At 32.6% G+C, this 12050-nt stretch overlaps 1 protein-coding gene across 3 annotated transcripts in view; it reads left to right on the top strand.

Moving 5' to 3' along the window:
- LOC141453628 (uncharacterized) overlaps positions 1 to 12050 on the top strand; it is a 95326-nt gene that overhangs the window by 61171 nt on the left and 22105 nt on the right. The gene's annotated exons all lie outside the window — the stretch shown is intronic.

The raw sequence follows: 12050 nt of genomic DNA on the forward strand, positions 1-12050 counted from the left end.
CGCTCCTAAATAAGTGTATTCAACACCCTCACCCCTTCGAAACAGTGCTAGGGACTGTCGAGTAGATCTCTAAACCTCTATCTGGGATGGTCCAGGAATATTTTAGTTAGGTTTTCCAATAAATTGTTAGTTCCACAGGAACTAGATCAAAGCGTTGCCATCTAAGTTAAGTAAATCTTCAATTTGAAGCTGATTTGCCAGAGATAGGTTTAAGTTGCAAGAGGTGAGAGGGTTTCTCATCAGTTATTTGACTATAAAAGCGAAGTAAATAATTTTTTTTTTTTTTAAACAACTAATGAAATGTATTAACCGTTGTAAATAAACATTTATTTTAGTAATCAGTTTTATTTATTATATGTTATATCTTTTTTCATTGTAATGTGCTGGTCACGAGTTCTCGTTCAACTCCATTTAACAGCGCTATTACCACAGGTGTGTTTGAGGCTTTAAGAAAAACAAATAAAAATTAATATGAGTTATTCAAATTTGAATTTGCTGAGAATGAATCAAAGAATCCTCGTTTTGGAACTTCACATTTATTTTATTAAAAAAAAATCAATTAGCTACAATATTTGAAGATATTTGAATTACATATACAATTAGTATCATTTTCTGTCATACATTATGTCATTTAATTACAGTTATAATTAATAATTATATAATTAAAAACAAACAGGAATCGTACTCATTTCATTTTTTACTTCAACTTTATGAAGTAAAAAATGTTTAATTGAATAGAATTATTAGGAGTTTTTCAACTATCAATATTATGTACTTAAATAGATTTATTGAAAATTCAATTTCACAGGAAAGTTTAATGTTTCCATTTAGAACTTTTCTTAGGATGCTTCTTTCATTGACATCCAGCTTCTTAGAATATCTTTATAGTTTTCTTTTTTTACCATGGTGACAGTATCATATATCTGGCACAGCTTCAGTTCAGTAATAGCCAAGGTAATTCAATACAGAATTTGTACATAAAGAAAAAGCGGATTAAACGAGTTGTACGATATTGCAAATAAAAGGTACCTAGGCCTAGACATTTAAAACTATACATGTAAGCTAAATATTAAGGTTAACACTTAACTATTAAACGTTTGTTTTTAGTACACTTAAGACATTTAACAGAAATTAATTACTTCTTTATTACCGTTTTCTTTGCTAATTACAATTCCTTTAATGATTGTTTCCTCTTTGTTTTCAGATATTATTAAAAAATGTATTGTCCATTGATTTACAATTAAAGGACTTTTTTTCTCCTTTTTTTGACTGACGGACGCACTGTTACTTTACTGTTGAGATTTGCAACTTTTCGGACAGCAAAGCTGCACTGAAGGACCTTACTTTCTTGAGAACGACCTCTTCTCTGGTTTGGGAATGTAAAAAGTCCCTGGAACAACTGGCTTGGAACAATAAAGTTTGGTTGGAATGGGTGCCGGATCATGTGGGGATTAAGGGCAATGAAACAGCCAATCTGCTGGCCAGGAATGGAGTTAATACTCCTTTCATTGGCCCGGAACCTGTCTTGGGAATCACCAAAGGTGCAGTTCGTGAGGCTGTCAGAGACTGGATCTGGTGAGAGCCTGAAAAGAACTGGGTGGTGTGTCCTGGGGTCAAACACAGCAAAACTGTGATGCCTCGGCTGTGTAAAGAAAGAGCCAAAGAGACTCTGTGTTTAGGTAAAAATCAGATACTCTGGCTACAGGCCTATTCAAGGGGCACCTATAGGTTCAGGAAGCATCTGTACAACAAGGTGGGGCTTATTAACCGTTGTGCAGATTGTGTCAGGATTAGGAAAAACGGCCTCTCACTTGCTGTTCGATTGCGTTGCAATCGAGTGGTTGCGCTATGATACCTTTGGCTCTTTGAGACCAAAGGAGATACTTGCGTAAAAAGAACTAGCAGGGAAAGTCCTCACCCTTCTTCGTAGGGGAGGTTTCGTCTACCAGAGCCAAAGGGGACGGCATAATAAGCCTCTTTTGGCAGCGGTGCCGTGGGGTACAGGTAATCTGCTATTGTAATCGTACTCTACTGTTGGAACAGTGGTATTGAAGTACCACCGGCGTTTGCATTTTAAAGAGTAGGTGTATTGTTTTAAAAATCTACTGTATTTAGTTCATACTCAGAGAAATGAAATAACAGAGAGTCTCATTTTCAAAATTTGAATTAGCAGAAATGCATTTTGATTACAAAAGTTAAAAACCAAGTATGTACACTCACACTGCAGTCATTGTCATTTCTTTAAACATTGTTCTAAGTTATCCTTCAATAACTAGATGGCCTACCACAATTAGATGTACGAGTAGTCAGATAATGAAAATGTGATGGATCTACAAGTGCCGAGTTATATAAACTGCTGGCTAGATGAAAGCACCACTAATTTCAGCTGGTAAAGTTACAGCTTTATTTCCCCTTGAACTGTTAATTATTGTAAGCAAACAGCACAACAGTCAACAGTTTAACGCAAATCGTTGGAGCCCTTTCATAGAGTATTGCCAAATCTGAAAATTATAGCATCTATTTTCCTGAATTAGTGGATTTCGTGGTTCCTCCATAATTTCCTTTACTTTTATTGGATGTCGCACAAACGTTTAAGCAATTTTCCTCGAACATAAAAATAGTCCAGTAAGACATAATGATCTTTGACTTCTTCTTCTTCTATGTGGTAGGACAGTGAATTGTTCTGATTGACTTCTTCCGAGCGAAGTTTAACATAACAGTACCCATAGAACTTCCCTTAAAAAACAATATTCTTTTGAAGAAGTAGTTTTTCCATTCTGTTATTTTTTCTAAAGAAACATAACATCAGCGTAAAAAAAAGAAGAAGATTATTTGAATGAAGAGCTGTTGAAGAGAGGAAATGAACTGGCTTGGCCAGGTGGACATCACTAAACTAGACCCCTTTCTGATAACGGTTTTCTGGGGCCATCAAATCTTGTCAATATACTTAATGTTCTAAATTTTGTTCAATGTCAGTTCACTAATTTGGTTTCACTTGGGAGAAATTTATCAAATTATATGTTTTAAACTTTAAAAAATATTGCAGCGATATAATCTAACACCAGGCAATAGAATTTGTCCTTTCTTTTTATGAAGATTTTTGTTAACTCCTGAAATTTCAAAATTCGTGAAAGTTTTCTTTTAAAGAGTATACATCTAAAATTTCTTGAAGAAAAATCTGGATAGAAATTGCCATTTACCTGTTGAATCAATACGTTTATGTCGCAAATGCGGCAGAGAACCTGAAACAGCAGCCAATTTGCTTAGTTCTTGTCCTAATATGCCCTTAATCATTCGCCGCCATCATAGGGTAAAACACATGATCACAGATCTTTATAAATAGAAGTTTCTGCAAGAACCTGATGAACGGAGCTCTGAAGATAGATAAAGTCTGAAACGCCTAAGAATGAAAGAAAATATGGAAAGCTCCAGCGAATAAAGGTGATGGCAAGGTGAAATCTTATAAGCGTAGTTCAAAAGTGACTTTATTTTTAATGGAACTTCAATGGTCTTTTAAAGACCAAATTTGTTTTAAATGAATAAATTCAAGCTATGAAGTGCAATTATGTTGTGTGAAAAATACTCCATCTAACGGCAACTATCGGCTCTTTAATAATAACAAAACGTTTTTTAGCCACAATGTTTATTACAAAAAGAAGAAAAGATGGTGGTCATAGGTTTCGAGAAGAGCAATTTGACGCTAACTATATTGGAGGATAGAGGTTTTTGGTGAGTTCCAAATAATAGTAGGAGAATGGCCGCTCTATAAGGAATATAAAAATCATTATGGATGGTGCGATTGGAGGCAATGTAAGAAGTTAAAACAATGGTGGTGCGTTCACTTCAATATTATGTATCTTCACTACAAGAAAATTTTACTCTAGAAGGAAGAATGCCGTCATGGCTCCCCAATAATGCCCTTAATATCAATAACCCTTGAGAAAACATGTCAAATAAAAGTAATACGAGTAATCTTCGCTATACCAAGTTCAAATAATAATAATAATAATGAGCTACTGCAAAGATAAATTAGAGATAACTTTTGGTTTGAAGGAATTCGATTCGTCGCAAACTAGAACGCTTTATAAAACCTTAAAGTTCCGTACAACACAACACAAGATTGATTTTAAGACTTGAGTTATCAATTTCACATTTTAAAAACATAATTGAAATAATCTGTAAACTTTTATTTTTGTTACTATGAAACATTCAATACTCAAAAACATTGAACTCGCTGAAATAAAAAACACTCTATCATTCTAAATAAAACTCAATTCTCAATAAAAAAAAAAAAAAAGTGTTTAGTTATTTAAATTAGTTCCTACAACTTCAAGTTGCGACGAGGTGAGGCTGAAAGTAACAACTACAAAAACCGTCAACATTTGTCTTTGTTTGGAAACAGAAAAGTAGGAACTGTCATGTCACTATCTTCCTAATTTATAACAAATTTCTATATTTGGAAAGCAGAAGGAACAATTGAAAATATCTAAAATTACCATTTAATCATTGAATTTATTATAATTAATTAATGGAGAGTTTATTTCAGTAAATACAGATATCTAGTTGTTTAAAGTAGCTAGTGATGATGTGGGTTTTTAACTATTTATAAAGTCGTTAGTTCACTTCAAATTGGTGCAAATTATAAGTACATTCTGTGGTCAACAGAGAGCCGTTTGTCTTGACATACTTGTGGTGCACTCCACTCGATGCGTCGCTTGACCACATGTTCTTCCGGCCTCTGTTAACGTTGCAATCTGTGCTATTCTTAGACTCCATCGCTATTTACTTTTCGCTACGAGATCCAGCTTCATATACTTCTCAGTTAAATTGAGTTCTTAAAAATTAGAAATAAGCAAGTAACAAGGTAGCACACTTCTAGAAGTTTAGTCATCAATATTTGGTGGTAATTTGCTTATTAAGGTGTTCGATTAGCCAAATAATTTAGGGACACTCAATTGTAGATGTATATTTACAGATGGTTAAGTGTGTAAAGCTTTGAAAATCTATTCTTTACGACTAAGGATGAAATATTTACTTAGAAAAAAAAAAAATGACAGCAATTCGAATTAAACTTGCGAGTTGGTTAATAAAGTTCCAAAACAAACACCACTTAAACAACATGTGTCGTTTTTATGTGCCTTCTTCTGAATAAGAACTTATGGACAAGTTTTCAAGTACAATCATGTTCGCTTTATTCCCCGACCACTACTCAGACGGTAGACGCAATAAAAAAAGATTGCAAAAATTGTCAAACTGGATTATGACATTTACTGCCAGCTCTTTCTTTTTTCTTATTTTTTTTATTTCTTAAAACTCTGGCCACTGATTTAAAATTCAGTTTTTGAATCGCTATTTGCTTCTGTTGACTGCTTACTTCAACAGTATTAATATAGTTTATTGGGCTGCTATTTTATGACTCTCAGGTGGAAAAAAAAGAAAGATTACACTAGACGATATATAGTTGCATTTTCATTCATTCTCTCCGCTCTTATATTTCATTCAGTTTTATGAAGTACTGGGTAATATTTTACCAGATAAATAAAAGTCAATGAATATCTTTGTCTCTTTCTATTTTTTATGAATTAAATGTTGATGATGTTAACTGGACATCTGTTAGAAGAGATAAGCTGCAATTAACCAAAGCTCTTTATTTTACTCGTATTATTAAGGTCACAATTTGTGTTGCTTCAAATCATTATCCAGTTAACATTGTTTTCTCTACAGTCTTTCCATCCAAACTTCAAATTTAATTCATCTTAAACTAGTAAGCGTAACATTTGATGAATTTATTAGATGAATATATACGGGAGATGCCAGGGTGTGTGCAAAGCAGTGTCACCTTTCATATCCATGCAACACGGGTTTTTTATCTGTCGCTTTAAAGTTTTTCAACTATTTAAATAATATTTAAAATTAAGTATGAAATTCGAGAGGCAGTAGTTCAGCTAGAAATGAAGCAGTCAATATTTATTAAGTGAGGAAAGTGTGACAGTGTATTACTTAAATAAAATGGGCGTTTAATAGAAAAAGATAGTGTATGATTTTTTTTTTTTTGCTAAAACAGTAAATGAAAAAGTTCCCTTAACGCATGTTCAAAAAAAGATAACGAAAAACTGGCGTAAGAAAGCAAAAACTTTAAATTGATTTGCCAGATCTTATCTCCAACGTGTAATTGGTTTAGTTTTACTGTTAATACCTCTTTTCTCTTTTTAGTACATCACTTTTGACTTAACATCATTCCCTCTACTCTGATTAGCGGCTTAAACTTCTGGATATAATGTTCATGCTCGGCTAGATAATTAAAAAAAAAAAACATTTAGCTGGTACAGCATCATTATACTTTAAAACACGTGTTATTTACTGTAATTAAAGTTTTGCGGTTTAAATTTCTTCAGCATACATTGTTATTAGTCCGCCATACTCGGAGGATACTGAAGTCAGAATTACTCCGCAATAACTTTTTAACATTATTTCAATTTTCTGGATCCCTCCTTTTCATCTGTGAGCCATTCGTATTAAAATTCTCTTTAATGATACAGTTTCTGGGGAATTTTATCTTTAGTAAATTATTATTGGTAGTAAATACTCAGGCTTTTTTTTTCAAGTTCGACTTAAATTAGCGAATTGGTAAATTATTTACCAGATTATAGAGCGGCTTTTGGCTTCAAGATTCTGAGTTCTTGTTTTTATCTAAGTTCACCAAAAAATCCCCCATACATCTCTGTTTGAGAATATTGGTATTGCATTTCTTGTTAACTGCATAACTGCTAGTGATTTCCACTGCCTAGGAATAGTCGTCCAAAATTACGGACAATACATTCTCCACGACGAAAGACTCAGTATGAAATTTTAATGGGTTCTTGCTGTATGTTTTTGTGCAAAATTAGTATGTACCTGGATGATACGGTTTGGGTTCAGTACATCGGCATGTACTGGAATGAAAAGTTAGTCCTGAGCGCAATAATTGCAGGTCCCTTCACGTGTTTGCCATAAATTGTAGGTTTGCCGGTTTCAATCACTTTCGCTCCGGATTCCTAACAAAGCGATAGCCTCTCTGCTAGATTACAATCCTTTGAGTAAACAATTTTTTTCTTTAGAGAATCATGTACTGTACATAAAAAGTAAAAATAAATAAAGGATAAAACAAGAAAAACTGGTACGAGACACTTTTTCTTTCATAAGAACTAAAGGAGGAATGCTGTTCGTTTAGAACTCATCTACTGACATGTTTAGGAAAGCTATCAGCTGGAAGCGATTAAGGTTCTACCTTTTACATCTAAAGAAAAAAAAAATGGGATTTGGTTCATTACTTTGCAAGTAATGTATCCTTCAATTAGCTGTTGTATAGTGTCCGTAGCAGTCAGTTGTTGGACACAGTTATTGCATTAAATTGCAGAATTGTCTTTGAATATTACATTGGGTTTTATAGTGAATACTCGTTCGACGATATCTAGTTACACTTTTCTTTTATGAGTCACTGCGGTCCCTGGGGGTGAGTGAAGGGTGTGCCTTAGAGTGCTGCATGATGAAGGGTGACATGGTTAATTACGTAGAAATGTCTGATCATATATATACCAAATGCACTATTATCTATTCACTTTATATATAATACTAGACGATAATAGATGTCTGTTTAACTGCTGCAGAATGCTAACGATTTTCGAAACGAGTTTGCTTTAGTAAACATTGATTACTGCCCCACTACATTATTTATTACCTTACATTTTATTCTTCTGGAGACAAATATTCTTCGGGTTTAAGTTACGAATCTTAATGTTAGCTGCATATTGATTTCTCACTAACATTATACAAGCTACTTACAATCGCAGAGAATATAGTTAAAATATCATTCTGGAACTCTCTCAAAATAAATATTTGTAGAAAAAAAGTTGCAGAGAAAATATTTAAAAGTGTTTAAAGTTCCTGAAACCCCCCATATTTCAATAAATTTCTTTATGCGATAGGTACATCTCCTAGAATTTTTCGGAGAAAATGTTTTAAATATAAGTTATTTGAAGATCTACTTGTGTGCGTACAAGTACCTAATAGTTTTGTCGATGACAGAGGGATTGTAATAACAATTAGATCTTTTTTAGATTCAATAAATAATTATTTACTACATTTTTTCTATCTAAAGTACTGAAAATTATTTTTTAAACCAATAATAACCAACTTAATCCCTTCTAAGGAATACTTCTATGCCTCACTGTCTTACTTATTATTATGTTAGAAAATGATCAGGTTCGAGTACAAGTACCTGACGGCGATTGTTTTTAGTAATTTTTTTCTTTTTATATTATTTTTAATACGTTGCCGGTGCAACAATAAACCTATTGTATTCACCCCAACCGGTTAATTTAATTTGTTTTTTTTTCTTATTCTTCTTCATCTTCTTCTTTTTTCGTTTTTATTTGTAGTTAACTCAAGAGACCTGTGAGGTGTTTTCATGATGTTGTTTTTAAGTAAAGTGCTCTGTATAAGTAAAATTTAATTAAACTTTCAGCAAATGACAAAGTAAATTGACTACAGAATGCGAATTTTTATTCTCAAGGTAATAAGAAAGTAGGTAATTTGAAGATTGTAATGAATATTTAATCCTTAATTTAGTGCCTACACTTAAGGCCTACATAGTACTATTGTTTGCAGCAATGTCCAGAGGACATTTGCAGAGCAATTTTTGGCAATCATTGTTTGTTTAATTCAATTAACTTCTTATAATAACAATTAGTGTAGGCTGACAGTGGTCTGTACATTCTAAAAAATAAAAAATAGGAAATATCGTTGTATTGACAGATTCACAAAATTAATTTCAATTGAAAACCAAAAATTACCAGCTTTCTAAATCAGACAGTTAAAATAATCAGGTGTAAGGCAAGTTAATACCAGTTCTTAAATCATTAGAAATAACCTGAAACCTTATTCGGACATTTCTCTGGAAAAGTTGAGTTCTGGCGATGACTATGATCCAAAGTATGGTTGTGCATGTAATGTGTACATAATTTATTGGCTATTTTTTCAGGCGGAACTTAGCGTCCAATTATCAATTATGTGTCGAGGACAGGAGAGGATTGTACTTTACAATTAAAAAATAAAATGGCAGTAATGTATATTATATTTTGTAGATTGTGGCATTATTTGTAGTGTATTTTGTGAGGACGGAATCATTTCTTCCAGCGATATTCAGTTTTCTTGAAATTAGAATTCTTAAAAAAATATACATATTTCTATGAACGATCCTAATTACAAAAACATTTACAGCGTAGTAATCTTAAATTGCTACATTTCTGAGTTTTAGTGAAAATTTGATTGTCACTTTGACCACAAGGATCAAACAGTGAGAGAAAGTCACGTCTCAAAATTGTCTCAAAAAGTAAAACTTCTAGATTTCAGCATTTGTTTTCCAAATTGAAAATTTTTTCTCAAGAACGCTATTGTCCTGTCAGAAGTTGAATAAAATAAATAATCATTAATTTAACTATCCTATTTTTAGCTAAATCAATTGCGATAAGCTTCTTTAAAAAATAAAATAATAATACTAAATTACGAGATCTAAAAATCTTTTACGAGATAGGCGTTGCTTTTTTTTTAAAAAGAATTTAAAACAGGTGGGGAGTGAAATCAGGTGATAAAGTGGACGGAAGTTGATTGGCGGAACAGGTATCGCGTGTTTTTTTAAATATTTGTCTGTCTGGATAGAAACAACTAAAACCGCCCAGTCATCACAAATGCAGACTATGTTCTGACCTGGCGAACTTTCCTCATTTACATTATGGGCGATATGCTGCAAATAGTTACGACACTTAAGACAATGTCCTTGCCAAATTAAAATTATATTTATGTTATTTTTTTAAATAAAACTAGCAAGGAATTATTTTAACTTATGTGTGTAAAGGCTTAGTTTAGGTGGGAAAAGGAAATTATTCTTATTGAATCGAAAGTATTTTTCTGAGACAAAGTTGTGACTTCAATTAAAAATTAAAGTTTGAACATTCTTATTGTTTCAATCACTTGTTATAAGGGAAACGTGAAAATCTGAGCCAAAATATCTACACCTATATTTAAGAAGCGTTTACACATCTTAGCCAAAAAGTTTTCCATAAATTTCTGCCAGTAAACTGAAAATTACTACTTAGATCTGCATTCTGAATAGACACAACTTCTTACAATTCAAAAGTCAGCCCAGATAAAATAACCATAAAAAGCTAATGATTCTAAGCATTTTCAAATAACTAAAAAAAGTAAAGTAATGTATATTTTTCAGGCGTGCTTTATGACCAACTACCATTAGGTGTCGTGGACGAAGACGGCTAGCAAACATACTTTAATAATAACCATTTCTCACATTAACCATTAAATCTAGGTCTAGACTGGGAATCGGATCCACTATACCGCAGTACATTCTTATCTTTGCTGGCCTCGCTTCTGACCACTTGTCTATCGTGGCGCAACAAATAATTTAGGAAGTTTAGAGTAGAACCGACATTAGAAGTACTCTCGATATTGACAAAAGTGTGTACATGCCTAAATTAATACAATCACTTGTAAATACCTCTGCAGAAACAGGGTCACGGATATCTTTATTCCATCAAGGTCATTGTTATCTTGGTTGTTCAGATCTGAATTGGTAGTAATATTTCTTTTACCCAGTTTTTTCTGCATTATTGAATTTAACCTAGTCGAAACTTTTTTGTTTATTTCTGTTGGTTTGTTTTTATTATTATTATGATTATTATAACACAAAATAAAAGACTAAATACAGCCAATAAGTGTTTAAAAAAGTTTAACTAACACTAGATTTATTATATTTCACGATTGTTGGGAATAAGCTTAAAGGGCTCCATCAAAGCTTTATAAAGTAATCTCTGCAGTAACAGAATGAAAATTGGAATTATCACTTTTTATTTAAAATATTTTTCTGAAAAGACCTCTGATGGCGCAATGTCAAGATAGTCTTCATAAACGGAATTTCACTTTATTTTAGATCCTTTAGTGGCGCTCTATATTTATTTTATTTTTATATTTCTATAAAAGTGGCATTATATTTTATTAGAAGATCGAAGGGGCCAGTAGGTGAAGGGGTATGTATGAAACTGCTACCAGATCTGTACCAATAAGTCAGTCCGAGTGAGTTGAATCGTTCAGCGCATCAATGGCTAATGATGACCAACCAAGAGATCTTATACATATATGTTGCAAGCCATGCCTGACTAGAATACTGACTATAAAATTTACTTACTACTATCATCTTAGAGTAGCCATCACAGTAACGGAATTTAGTACAAAGAAAGCAGCTAAATCTGCTCAAAAGATACAGTAAAATACTGTAGATTGTGATAGCACTGTGTGCAAGGCAGATAATCAATCTGGTGAAGACTGCAGTAAGCACAAAAGCTTTTAAGAAGCATATTGTTCCATTTAATGCAAACCCAAATTGATAAAAATACCCACAATATTTATTTAGTGATAGATATACCATAATTATTCAAACAAATAAATTAAGTCTTATTAGAGGCATTGCCAGATTTATTACCAATTATCAATGAACTTGATGGAGAAAGGGAAAAAAGATACAAAGATAATCGGTGGTTGGAGGTATTTCAATTAAAGAATGAGTATTTGAATAAAACTACTCAGAGCACCGGCTGTTGACTGTAATACAAACAAACACTATGATGCAGAGAGTGTTTGGAAGGTGCTTGTTAACTTCCCATCACACTTACAAACAATCTTACCATCTAACAAACACTTCTCTGCGCATTCTTTTTTACTTTGGATCTCAAGCCCAGGTATAGCAGTGTCTTCAGGATATGGTTTTACTGGTCAAACTTATTGGACATGTCAGACGTATTGAACTAGTCACATACTATTTACATGGTGTTCACATCTGGACGTATCTCACAGATCTTAATCTTACTATTTGTACAAATAAAAATAACCTGAATGAAATACCTACTAAAAAATTAATGTCACAATTAGTTATCTCAGAGAACATTCTCACAGTTGGATTTCATTTTCTGGCAAACTTTTTAAGAATATTTAAGAATTTAAGG

Source organism: Rhodnius prolixus, unplaced genomic scaffold (assembly GCF_049639745.1).
Source record: "Rhodnius prolixus isolate KJV_2025 unplaced genomic scaffold, Rpr scaffold_3, whole genome shotgun sequence".
Classification (NCBI taxonomy): domain Eukaryota; kingdom Metazoa; phylum Arthropoda; class Insecta; order Hemiptera; family Reduviidae; genus Rhodnius; species Rhodnius prolixus.